The 14,207-nt window shown below is 40.7% G+C and overlaps 1 non-coding gene across 1 annotated transcript; it reads left to right on the forward strand.

The window, feature by feature from the left end:
• Positions 1-13,124: 13,124 nt before the first annotated feature.
• LOC145123182 (small nucleolar RNA R71) lies at positions 13,125-13,231 on the forward strand. Its single transcript, XR_013715053.1, has one exon. It is a non-coding gene; the product is annotated as a small nucleolar RNA R71 (small nucleolar RNA).
• Positions 13,232-14,207: the final 976 nt, after the last annotated feature.

Raw genomic sequence — 14,207 nt, forward strand, 5'->3', positions numbered from 1 at the left:
GCCACCAACTCCTGCCAACATAATGAACGCTACATGACCCACGTCAGCCTCACATCCTACCTGGTCTTCAATGACCAATCTTCTCCTTTGTTCAGACACGTTATGGCCCTTTCGCAGATGAAAGCAACCCAAGAAACATCACACTAACTCAAACCATCATCACCATACCTACCACTACCGGCCAACCGGTACGACACTCATATCTAACCCATATCACCCCCTTCGGTTTGGAATACCAACATGTCTAATTAATTCAACTATCGAGTTGAAATCCTCAGGGTTTGTTGGCCTACCGCCTCAACCCTACCTCTCCCCTTGAGCCTCCGTGCCTACGACTTTCAGTCGCCCCGCACCGGGTATCTTGGCCTACCGCATATAGCAGGACTGCCTCAACCCTATACAAATGCCATAAACAATTAAGAAAAGATCTAACCCGGATCCCAGAACCTGAATGACGGGACGTTCTAATCCCAAACCTTCCCAAACTAACGAATACTCATTCGGCCTGCTCCCAGTCCCCAACTGGAGTATTACCCGATCCAAGAAGATTAATCCTAGAGACACTTAGAACTGATGAGACCACCAAGATCCTCTGCACTCCATCCGATCTCTAATATCAACTTCGGTTCAACCAAAACACACCGAAGTCCACAGTCTACTCCAGCAGCATGATCAATACTTGGAACAGACCTATTGATTGCTATAGCATAGCATCCTACTCAATACCCGAACATAGATCTACAAATATATACAGAGTCTTCAACATGACTGGATCGCCCTAACAGGCCTTTAGTCCATCTGGATCACTCTCAGAACCTTCAACATGTCTGGATCGCCTCTCTGGGCCTTCAGCCTGTCTGGCCCGTTCTCCGAGCCTTCGGTCTAACTGGTACGCCCTACTGGCCTTCAGTCTATCTGGACCGCTCTAAACTATTGAGCATCTCCCTAGACCACCCCTCCTGATGCTCTCTCCCATGCATCCTGTTCTCACTCACTTGGGGCTTCGAACTCCTGATCTACTTTGTGGACTATATCCCTAGCCTAACCCTAGGCCTCATGTCTAATGCCCACCCTCTCGGAAATCTGTGGTCTGTTCCCTGACCCGCGTGTCTACCACACACACTAAATAACGCGCACTCCCGTGCTGAATGCACTGCTGAGCCCTGGCAGCTAACAAAACCCTCAATCTACCAATCCAAAAACCCTCAGAGTTGAGCACCCCCTCGATAGAATACTCAAACTGAACTCGATTCTTGACTAAAACTTCAACCTGGTTCCCCAAATTCTGCTATTAAGCACCCAGAAGACGTGTTCTTATGCTGGGGAGTTTTGCCGAACCCCCAATTGACACAATCCTCAAACCAAGCAGCCACTAGGGCCTCCATGCTCCCGTCGGGTTGTGAAACTTATCCCCGTTTCAAATCCTCTCCCGTTCTGCATCCCGAGGTAACTCTCCCCCACTTAGATTCGACTAAGCCTTCATAATACATGAATATTGGAGGATTCCCAATCCTTCTAACTTCCCAACGATCGACCCGATGACAACCAACTCATTCCCACTAGTGCTCCACTGCTAGTTAGTCCCAATTGATCACACACTTCTAAGAACCAGATGAACACTTCCTGAATCCTAGTGAAACCAACAGCCACTAATGCTTGAATGACCCCACACTCACGTCCTGAAGACCATAAGATAGATGCTCCAACTAATACATCGGCAACGAGTTACTTCTCTTGGCGCTTTATTCCGTCAAATCACTAACGTTTGCTAACCACTGAATCCTGACAATGCTGAATAACCCTTCTGTGGGACCCTATCTGCAGGCCTCCCACATAATACCCCTTTTCCAAAGGCGTTCCAAACAAGCTTCCCGCCCTCGGGCTCTAGAAATCATTCTCCTTAGGGTTCGCACCCCGACCCACTTACCAGCTCAACGCCCACAGCTGAACTGCAGCAGCTGAAAGAACCTCTGCCCTAAAACAGGCTACAAACTACTCCCAAGACATAGTCTACAATCCCAAAAGTGAAATAGATCGCACAATCAATCCTTTCTGTCCGATACCAGATATCCAAGGCAAACCGGACCTCACAAATACTTATGCCATGTCGACCGTCCTGCGCTCACCGGTGCTGAGATAATGTTGCCTATTCATGCAAACAACTGACCCCGAGCTGGAATACAACCTGATCCTGGGGTCACAAGCCTGCTCACTCCTTCGAGCTCGGAAAACTGAGTGGGCGCAATCCTTGCCCTACAAAACGACGGTCCAATCCATCAGTTAACCATTCCACTTCCAGCTGCCAAAACCCCAGCTGAACATAATCATCACTCATTTCTGGAGTTCCCGGGACCCATATTCCGGCCTCGAGCAAACCCCCGAGCCTCAAATCTAGAAACTCGCTGCTAATCTCTCTCGCTCCACCCGCGAAAATATAACGAGTACAGATCATCTTCCCGATCCAAATAACTGCAGCCCTCTGCTCATCAGAATAAGTCGCAAAACTAGGAAGCTCGACCAGCTCCTCCCCTTGCCGTCGTTACAGCTGTTAAAGCTGTCGCGGAAACCGTCTCGGCAATGGCTGCATAGCGCTCGTCGAAATACTCAACCATGACGGTCTTAATAGACCCGATATCTCCGGAAACTGCCCCCCGACAATCTTGATCACCTTCTCCCGGATGATCTCACTAAAACGATCCCCTGAAAATGTTGGCCTATCTTGGCTGCCCGCTCCCGATCCTAACCTGGATCCGGTCTCAAGACGTCTCGTAACCACCATTCTGGTAAAATACCAGAAAGATCTCTGATAACCCATATAATAACAGCGGACCAACTCCTAACCCAACCCTAGGGGTTGTGACTTCCTTGATACGCGTATGGGTCCTGTGCTTTCAGTAGTACGGGCCCATACTACCTTCCACACCTACCCATATTTGTCTCAAGTATCACCACAACACCTTACAATATACATATACATAGCGAGCGATAAATCCTCACTCCTAGAGGAATGCTAAATATCTCATAACTGGCCTCCCGGCCTCTCACTACCCACCCATCCATGAAACTTCCACCAACCCTTGCAGCACTAGTGTATGCTAGCCATACATAACGTTGGACCCTATAGACTTTCGAATATCCAATCTTACCCTAAGCCCTAATCAATAAGAACAGAACATAAGGCCAGATCAAACATTCTCAGGCTATAAAATCTTAATTATATACAGATGTGATGCATACACAAGTAACTACAGTAATGATGTCAATCTCATATAAGGAAAACCCTAGGCTAATAGGCATCATGTAATCATGCAATTCTATCATACAATTCCTGAAGATCCCTAACCTAGTACTAGCATGCTGTTCTAACATATCACAATATCAAATAACCGTATGGTATTTTGGGGTCTACTTACTGGCTCCGGCTGATTGTACACTTCGCCTCCTCTTTTACTTATTTTGAAAACCATTTAAAATCATTTTGAAAATCTTTCCTTGATTTGAGACTGGATTCACATGAGTGTTCCTCCAATTCACTCAAACCAAGGCTCTGATACCAACTTGTAACACCCATAAAAATCGAGCCAATTTAAAACTTTTTAAATCATTTGAAACCATTCAATTATTACAATTTGTTTTCAAAATAGTTTATACATCAGAGTTCCCAGAAATCATAATCGTCAATCGAGGAAGTGTACGGTCACGCCTTCGCCTACACACGACCATCCGCTGAACCTGAAACAATAAACTGAAACTGTAAGCCTGAAAGCTTAGTGAGTTACCCCCAAAATACCCATACACACAACAATACACATACAATAACAACAGCATACTATGGGTCCAATCATCCATCGGGATGGAATACCCCAGGCCCTCAACCATTGGGTTGGAATGTCAACATATCATTACACCTTACATAACAATATACAATTAACAGCATGTACTGGGTCCACAACTTTACAGACTGGATTACCCATGGGCCTACAACGTGAGTCTGGATTGCCTTCCGAGCCCACAGCTCATATCTGGATTGCCACCGAGCCCACAATACGAGTCTCCCTCAGCTCATATCTGGAATGCTCCCGGGTTTGTTGGTTACCGCACGGAGCAGTTTCTCCTCAACGCATCCCACATAATATGTCGACATATAACGCAAATAATGCACATACAAATAATCACTTGATACTATAGGTAGTCCTACAGATCTACCTAACGGGCATAACAACTAGCATGCAGACAGTCAGACCAACTATAGGTCATTAAGCATAACCACATCCGATATACCAGGATAACGATCCAACAGATCATACTAGCATATAACCATCCTACCTACCAGGATACCGAACTAACATATCATAACTGTAATAATCCCAATAACAGAACAAAGGGCCGGCCTTGGTGCCTTAGACCCTTGAGTACAGTGAGGATAACTCACCTCGTAAGTAGCTCGGAAGGCGGTGTCAAACTCCTCCAAATGTAGCTCCAACTCCAACACCTATATTCACCAATGTCCTTTACAATAAATACCCAATTTATCAAAATACCCTTAGAAGTCAACTGGTCAACCCTTGGTCAAAGTCAAAGTCAACTATCAAGGTCAACAGTCCATGTTGACCTCAACTCGTCGAGTATCCTCAGCTACTCGCCGAGTTCCTTGCATAACTTGCCAACTCACCGAGTCACCATGCCACTCGCCGAGCCCAAGGCAATCTTCATCGGACTCGCCGAGTTGTTCATCCAACCCGTCGAGTTCAAGACCATCTTCATATGACTCGCCGAGTCTACCATGCGACTCGCCGAGTCTTTTCAGTCCTTCATCCATACAGATGCTTTTTAAGCCATGCTAAGACTCCATACTACAGATCCAACTTCCCAAGGCATGCTTATCACGTAAAGTTGCAAACTTTACGTGCATGCAAGGCTCTAATGACTCATAATGCCAAATCCAAGCTTGAAATGGGGTTTTACACTTAAGGATGGGTTCATACTTGCCAAAGATGATAGCTTTATGGACTTACAAATCAAGAGAGTTCAGATCTAAAGTTACAACTTCAGATCTAAGCTCATACCTAAGAATAGCTTCATAACCAAGCCAAGAAGCCCTAAACTTCATCCAAAGAGATCTAGAATGAAATGGGGTTAAGATAACAGCTTAATACCTTCCCAAAAGATGCCAACTGAAGTAGATCTTGATTCCCACGAGTTCCTTGCTTCAATCCACTTGTTTCCCCCAAGCTCTTCTCACCAAGAATCCTCTTCCAAAGCTTAAAATACACAATGGGGCACACACACACGTATTAGGGTTTTGCTAAGCTCTCAAGGGACTGTAAAGAGGCTGAAGGAGGCTTATGATTCTTTAAATATGGTGCCAAACCCTGGAATTTAGGGTTTCATCCTCCAGCTCCTACTCGTCGAGTCCCTTCTTGGACTCGGCGAGTAGGTCACTTAAGTGCACGACCTAACCCGCTGCTACTCGACGAGTCAGGCAACCAACTCATACCCAAGAATAGCTTCATAACCAAGCCAAGAAGCCCTAAACTTCATCCAAAGAGATCTAGAATGAAATGGGGTTAAGATAACAGCTTAATACCTTCCCAAAAGATGCCAACTGAAGTAGATCTTGATTCCCACGAGTTCCTTGCTTCAATCCACTTGTTTCCCCCAAGCTCTTCTCACTAAGAATCCTCTTCCAAAGCTTAAAACACACAATGGGGCACACACACACGTATTAGGGTTTTGCTAAGCTCTCAAGGGACTGTAAAGAGGCTGAAGGAGGCTTATGATTCTTTAAATAAGGTGCCAAACCCCGAAATTTAGGGTTTCATCCTCCAGCTCCTACTCGTCGAGTCCCTTCTTGGACTCGACGAGTAGGTCACTTAAGTGTGTGGCCTAACCCGCTGCTACTCGATGAGTCAGGCAACCAACTTGTCGAGCAGACCTTGAATTCATGAGAATTTATCAGCATAAATTGATATTCGAGAATCGGGGCGTTACAGTATGGATCACGAGTGGTGCCCTAAAGATCGAGCATCAGAATTAACAGAGCATGAATAGTAGAACTCACATACTTGTATAGGGTAGAATGGGTCTGGGAAGTCGTAGAATACATATCTAAGAGGATAGCTCTTGACATAGTCGAAAAAATCTTCGATTCCTGAGTTTGAAAACTGCTTTGTGATGTCATCAGAGAACACCTCATTGTTTAATTGAATGATGATGGGAGAATCAGGGGCATGAGGGCCTTTGATGATATTAGTACTGTGGACAAACTCGTAAAGAGATTTCGTCATGGCTAAAGCTTGAGAAAGATGATGGTTGAGAGAGCCTTTTTCGAAAGAGAGAGAAAGCCAATTGCTTATATAGCTTGTAAAAGTGACCTAAGATGGAGTATTCCCAATTTATACCAAAAAGTTTCTTCCTTTTTACATAATCATGATTGAAGAAATCTGCGCCGTAAATATCTCGTATCCTAATATATTTATCGACCTTTTAATTGTCATCCAAAAGGTTACCGTTGAGATAAGGAAATTACATGATCGAGACATGGCATCAAAGGAAATAAACATTAGCATAAGTGATCAGCATGTGGCTTGTGATGGTCACCTAGTAAGTTTGTGATGCCTCCTGATAGTGTGGGCTTAAACTACCATTCATTGACATAGTATTGAGAGATCTCATCAGCGTGTGGTATCATACGTTGATTCTTTAATCACTTTTATTAGAAGAAAAGGGCAAGAGTGGTATGATGCATGTAATACAGTCTGGTTTCAAGAGGAATATATACAGTCCGATTATTAGAGAGGCCCGCCCGTGTAAACAAGTCACACACACACACACACACATATATATATATATATATATATATATATATATATATATATATATATATATATATATATATATATATATATATATATATATATATAGGCTGAGAAAGAAGATACCCTTTCTTATACTGGGCTACCTCAATACCCAAGAAATAACACAACAAGCCTAAATCTTCATAGCAAATCGATGAGCTAGATCATGATTTAAAGACTCAATACCATCATGGTCATCATCGGTAATAATCATGTCATCCACATATAAGGACAAAAGAATCCGTCCTACACTTGAGCATCTAATAAACAAATTCAAATCATGATTACTTTGAATAAATACAAGAGAGGTAATCACTGTGGAGAATTTCTCAAACCTAGCACGAGGTGATTGCTTGAGACCAAACAAAGCTTTGCAAAGCCGAAAAACTTCACCCGACTGGTGCTGAATTCCTGGGGGAGGAGACATGTAAACCTCTTCATGGAGGTCACCATTCAAAAAGGCATTCTTAACATCCATTTGAAAAATCTTCCACTGTCAAACACATACAACCGCAATCATAGTACAGACTGTCGTAATCTTTGTCACCGGGGCAAAGGTTTCCTCATAGTCAAATTTGTAATGTTGGGAATACCTTTTTGCTACAATTTTGGCCTTGTATCGCTCAACAGACCCATCATATTTTGTTCTTTTATCTTGTACACCCAACGAAAACTAATCATATGTTTCCCTGGAGGAAGGAAAACCAAATCTCATGTATGAGTATGATGAAGAGCAGTGAGTTCTGAAGGGTTTTGAGCATCCGAACAACCTTAAGGTGTACATACAACCCTATATGATTTGGATCTATGTTTTCTCTAATTATACATGCAAAATAATTTTGCAAAGCATTACCCTAACTAGCATATAATCATGGGTACTAGTATAACAAAATCTAGTTAGAAGACATACATTTTCTTGTAGTTTGATTCCTTGGACCTTTAAGAGCCTAGCACCCCAAATGTGATGCCTCAAATGCTTCACACAACACCACCAACAATGGAGGACTTGAGAGAGAATACTTTCACTCAAAAATCGGCTATGGCTCTTCCAAGGACACTAGGGTGCCCATTATAGGAGCCAATGGGTTTCTTATACAGTGTGGCAAAACTAGGGTTACACCATGTAAACCCTAATGTGCATGACCTTCCATATTCCTTAGGCTCCATGGGTTTAAACCTCCATGGAATATCCATGGGTTGTCACATGGGTTTAGCCCAACCTAAGGAATCATGGATCATTTGCCCACACCATAAGAATGAATGATTTACCAAATCAACCCCTTATATTTAATTAGTCTCTTTTGATCACAAAATTAATTCGAAATTAATTATTAATCAATACTAATTAAATAATATGATTTCATATTAATATATTAGAAATTATAATATATTAATAAATCATGAATATCCTCATCTCAAAAGTCCATCCTTACAAATTGTTTCGGTGCCATGCAACCCAAATGGACCATGCTACTCTCGGGTCAAGTACATAGCAGTTATAGTTATGGGCTTAGACACTAAATCCAACAAGTTCCTCAATCATATCATTCTGCCAAAGAGGATCTAATAAAATTTTCTCTACGATTCAGGTTCAGACAGATGGTGGATGTTCGCTATAAATGAAGCAAATGATCCCGAGTATATAGAGTAGGAAAAATGTGGAAGCTTGGTGGACTTGATAGCATGAGTAGACCTCGTGAAGGGTGGTGGAGGTGGGTATTCAATCTCAACAGTCGAAGGCATAGACTCAGGTATAGGATAAGTCGAGGAAATCTATAAAGACGGGGGCATGTCTAGAGCTGGAGGATCACGCGGCATATATGAATCCCGAACCTCTATATCCTCATCATAATAATCAATATGCAGTAGATCTGACTTTGTTACATCGTGGGATGTAGCATGAATCGAGTAGAAAGGAATATGTTCCAAAAAGGTGACATGCCAGGAAACATATAAATTATGACTCATAGGATCATAGCAAATATATCCTTTCTGTCCAACACCATACCCCAAGAATACACAAATAGCATATTTTGGTCCCAACTTGTTCCTCTCAACATGAGCACGAAGAAAAAAACAAGTACATCCAAAGACTCGTAAAGCATAATAGTCTGGTAAGTGACCATATAGCTTCTCAAAATGAGACATCCCGAATTCAATGCAGTAGGGATACTATTAATCACATAAACAATAGTTAAGACTGCTTCTCCCCATAAGGCACTTGGAACCTTCGCAGACAAGAGCAATAAGCAGGTTGTCTCAAACAATATGACGGTGTTTCGTTCTGCCACACCGCTTTGCTGAGGAGTATCAGTAATGATGACTGGTGTATGGTACCATCAGAAGCAAGTAATTGAGTAAAATCATTAGAGGTATATTCACCCCCTAAGTCACACACGAGGCACTTTATCACAACTGAATGTTGAGTTTTAACAAGAGCTCTAAAATTGATGTAAATGTCAAAAAAATCAGATCTACGTTTCATAGATAAACCCAGGTATAGCAAGTATAATCATCTATAAAAGATACATAATAGGTCGACCCACCCTTTGTGGATAATTGGATACTATTGCAGGACCCCACGCATCAGAATGAATAATATCAAAAGGAGCAATAGAGCAAGAAACAATTTTATTAAAAGGTAAAGTAGAGAATTTTTCCAGTTTACAACCACTACAATAAAAAATATCACAGGTGTTCAAATCACCCAAAACACCACTAGAAGCTAGAAAACTCAAACGTGATACAAATACATGTTCCAAACAAGAATGCCAAAGATAAAACTGAGATGACAAAGGACTCAAACGAAAAGAAGACAAATCAATGTTGGAGATAGCAACAACAGACCTTTTCAGAATGTCACACCCCCGAACCAGACGGCGGAAACGTCTGGGGGTTGGGTGACTTCATCTTGTAATATCATCACGGTGTATATAAATGAATCAAAGACAACATCATCATCGTACATAAAATATAACAACCATCATTTTTTACATCAAGTATTGTATCACATATTACATCCCAAAATATTAAGTGTAAAATACAACAAAAGTCCACATGTTCTTGATGACCGATCTGCTTAACGAGTCCCTGAGAATACAAGTTATTTTGAAAACTTCAACATATATAATTTTGGTGAGTTCATAAGCATGTTTGTATAAAAAGTTTTGTATTATTTGTAAACACCAGAAAATCCGATATTTTTCGTAAAAATGGTTTGAGAGTTTTGTTTCAAATCTTGTATTATAGCATGTGTGTTCATATTTTTGAAAATGTATAAAGGGAGAGTTCCAGAAAATCCTATATTTTCTATTGCAAGTAAAATGTAATGTATAATGTATTTTCCCAGAAAATCCGATATTTTCTGCTTGTAAAAGTGTTGTAGTCTTAAAACCATAAGACCGAAAAATGGTGTTTGTATGGTTTCGTATCAACATTAAAGTATATGTATTCCATAAATTTTACAGTGTTTGTTAATCTCTATGTGAGTCGTTATAACCATGCTTCATATGACTGATCTGCCTGTCATGATGTTTTTCAGGCGTCGACTTGTTTAAGGTAAGACATTTGTCACCCTAGACTGGCCTAGTCTAGCTGTAGCGAACAACTCAGGTGTGGGGTTGTCAACCCCGTATAGATCTATACACAAACTCTCGCTCTCCCTCCCGGAGAATCTGGTTATAACTACAGGACTTAAGGTTGTACACTAGGTAGGTACGGGTGAAAACGCGTCTCACAGGAGCCTTAACTAAATTTACGCGAACAATGTATCACATTATTTACCGCTTTAAAAATACTGTTTCGAGTATGGGTTTGATTACAAAACATTGGTGATGAAATACCATTTGTTTTAATCAAAATGTCAAGTATTTAATGTTATTAACCCGATTAGAATATAAAATGTGTCGTAAGGCCCAATAAGCATGTAAATAGGTAATTGAGGCCCAATAAACATGAAATGAATATACAAGGCCCAATAAGCATGTAAATAGATGTTTAAGGCCCAATAAACATGAAATGAATATACAAAGCCCAATAAGCATGTAAATGGGTAATTGAGGCCCAATAAACATGTAAATATGTATTTAAGACCCAATAAACATGTAAATAGGTATTTAAGGCCTATTTTGATAAAAATGACATTTTCGGCCAATTTTTGATAGAAATGACATTTTCGGCCAATTTTTGATAAAATGACATTTTCGGCGTTACAATTTAGGTCCAACTTTATTCAAAATGACAATTTAAGTCCATAAAGACTAAAAATTACATTTTAGCCCCATGAAACTGTGAATTTCTGAATAAGGCCCATTTTTATGAAAAATGACCATTTTAGCCCATTAAAACAGAAAAGGCATAAAAGAACCCATTTTGTCAAAAATAACTCTTTTGACCCCTACAAAATCGTGAAGGTCATAAAAATCCATTTTTATCCAAAAATAACTCTTTTGGCCCCTTTAAAACTGTGAGTTGTCACAAAAAGGCTCAGTTTTTGTTTATTTGTCAAAAATGGCTCCTTTTTGCATTATTTCTTTGTTTTTCTAGTAACTTTTGCATGTTAAGACTTTTCAACATTATGTAGAGTCACTTCAAATATCTTAGTTTACTAACATCAACATGATTTGGTAGGTATTTTGAGTTTTATGAAAGTTTAACAAGCTTTCATGACATATTCACACCATATAACATGAAAATACACACATACATGCATAAATACTTAGATCTAGCACAAAACCAACTTGTATTCTCCCCTAAAACATAGTAAAACCAAAAACAAGGGGGTATGAAGATCACCTTAACTGTTGGATTCGGTTTTGATGAAGAAATGAGAGGGAATGAAGGTGTTTTCGGTCTAGCTTGCTCCTTTGATGAGATTTTCGGATTTAGGGAGTTCTAAGAAGCAAGAATCACGAAATGGAGTGTTTATGAGTGATAAGTTTATCATAAAAATGAAGTGAAACTTCTTGAATAGAAGTAACTTACCAAGAATGATGAACTTTGATGAAGAATTCTTGATACACACACACACAAAGTCACGATTTTTAGAAGGAAAAAGGGAAGGATTTTTCTTTGTGTTCTTGATAGATATAAGAGGATTGTTTGTGATTTAAAAATGGATGGAGTGAGGAGTGTGCTTCTTGGCCGAGTATAAGAAGAGAAAAGAGAGATAAAGAGAATTAATTGGTTATTACATGGTGGTTTAGGGAGTTTGAACTTAGTTACATGTGAGGAAATTAGCATAGATATACACTATACATTAGTGAGGTGTCAAGAAGTAGTATAATCACCATTTTCTTCTTCTTCTTTTTTTATATAAAAAACCGAGAGTGGACAGGGGAGAAAAGAGAAGGAATCTTGGGCTAGTCTTGAATATCAACCGAAAATATAAGGTCCAATAAGGAAATTTTCGCCCATTAGGCCCACATATGTGCTTACGTCCCAAAATGGAAGAAGGAGTGGGTTTTCGGCCTATATAATTAAAGAAGATGGTTTTCGGCCCCATAAGGCCCATGATGAGTCTTATGGCCCAAAATGTTGTTGCTTATTGAATGTGGGTCCAACTAGGGCCCATATGAGGTTTCTTAGCCCAAAAGAATCAAGTTGAGGGTTTATTGGTCCATTAGGCCCAATAAGAGGATCCTTGTCCAATAAAAGTTTGAACCGGGAAGTTAGGTTTTCAAACCTAAAGTTGAGTGAGTGTAGTGCATTGAATTAGGTTTAGGGCTTCACGTGTGAGTTTTGATTTGAATTGTTGTTGTTGAATGAATAACATGTATAACATAGTACTTAGGGTTTGAAGAATTCACCAAAAGTAATTACACATGGACATAATTTCCTAGCCTTAAAATACTAGGGCTTTCCGGTTTTCTCCAATCGTCTTCATATCTATCGCCACTTGAATAGCATACTTGTGCTTTCCGGTTCCCATGCTCAACTAGATCGCAATCCTTAGTAAGATGAGGCCCGCTACAATTGTCACATCCCACCCGAATGGCATGGATGGATTGATCCATCTTTGTCATTCTTCGGTCTAATCTATCCAATTTTGCCATCACTGCCGCTATGTTGTCGGACACCGAGTTCACCGCCCCACGAGTCAAGTCATTCCTTGAATTATGATATTCTCTAGAGTGCTTAGAGAAATCTTCAATTAGCTCTTATATAACTGTGGGGTTTTTCTTCGTGAGTGGTCCTTAGGAGTCAAGGAGCTGCCTTGTTGTAACATTTACTCTATCATAGAAAATGGAGACTTCTTGTTGAATGTTCAAGTTATTATGGGGGCAATTCCTCAACAAGCTTTTGTATCTCTCCCACGCCTCATATAGTGACTCGCCCGGTTGTTGCTCGAAATTGGCAATGGCTTTCTTCAATTTTGCTATTTTCGAAGGAGGGAAAAATTGGTCAATGAACTCTTCACGCATTTTGGCCCATGTGGTGATGGACCCGGGAGGGAGTGATTTTAGCCAGTCTTTCGCGGCTCCCTTAAATGTCACCGGTAGCATACGAAGAAAAACAGTCTCGCGAGGAACATTCGGAATGTTGAAATAGTCAGCTATGTCATTGACCTCGTCGATGTGCTTGTACGCGTCTTCGTGATCTTTCCCGTAGAATGGGATGTCCTTGAGTTGAGCGAGTATGTGGCCTTTTAGCTCGAAGGCAGCAGTTGCTGGAATCGCGGGTTGCACGAGTCCCGACCCGGTATCATCACACATCCTTTTCTTGTATTCACCCATGGTGAGATCAGCAATGTTAGCCATGGCGTTATCAGGTTCGCCTTCTAGGTCGCTTTCTTCTTCGGTTTCTGTTTCGGTTTCGTATTCGGTTTCTTTTGGATTGGGGTTATATCCAAAGCTTCTATCTTGCTTTCTTCGCTCTTTTGGCTGCTAGACTCACCCACTTTATTGCTTTTCTTCTTTCCAACGACCGATTTAAGGTCCTTGAAAGGTGATTTCTTTGGCGGGTTAGTCTCTTCAACGGTCTTCTCCTTGTCCTTCCTCAAAGCTGATTCCGGAATTTCAAGAGGTGGTAACAAATATGAGTTCGATCCTTGGGTCATAAAATACCTGAAAGGAACAAAAAAACACACGTAAAAAGAACAAAACAAAACTAAAAACGAAACTGAAATATTGCGATGGACTCATTGAGTAGCTGCGACTGGACTCGACGAGTTAGAGGTAAAATATAAAAAAATTAGATCAAAAATCCTAAAAACAGAAAAAAAAACTAAAACTCAAACCTAATAACTAATCTACTAAAATAGTAACTTTCTGCAAGATAGATCTCACACAAAGGATCGATAACACTAGCAATTAAAATTTATTTTAGAACTGTTCCCCGGCAATGGCGCCA

The sequence above is a fragment of the Lactuca virosa genome, chromosome 6 (genome assembly GCF_052849685.1).
Source record: "Lactuca virosa cultivar CGN04683 chromosome 6, Lactuca_virosa_CGN04683_v6, whole genome shotgun sequence".
Classification (NCBI taxonomy): domain Eukaryota; kingdom Viridiplantae; phylum Streptophyta; class Magnoliopsida; order Asterales; family Asteraceae; genus Lactuca; species Lactuca virosa.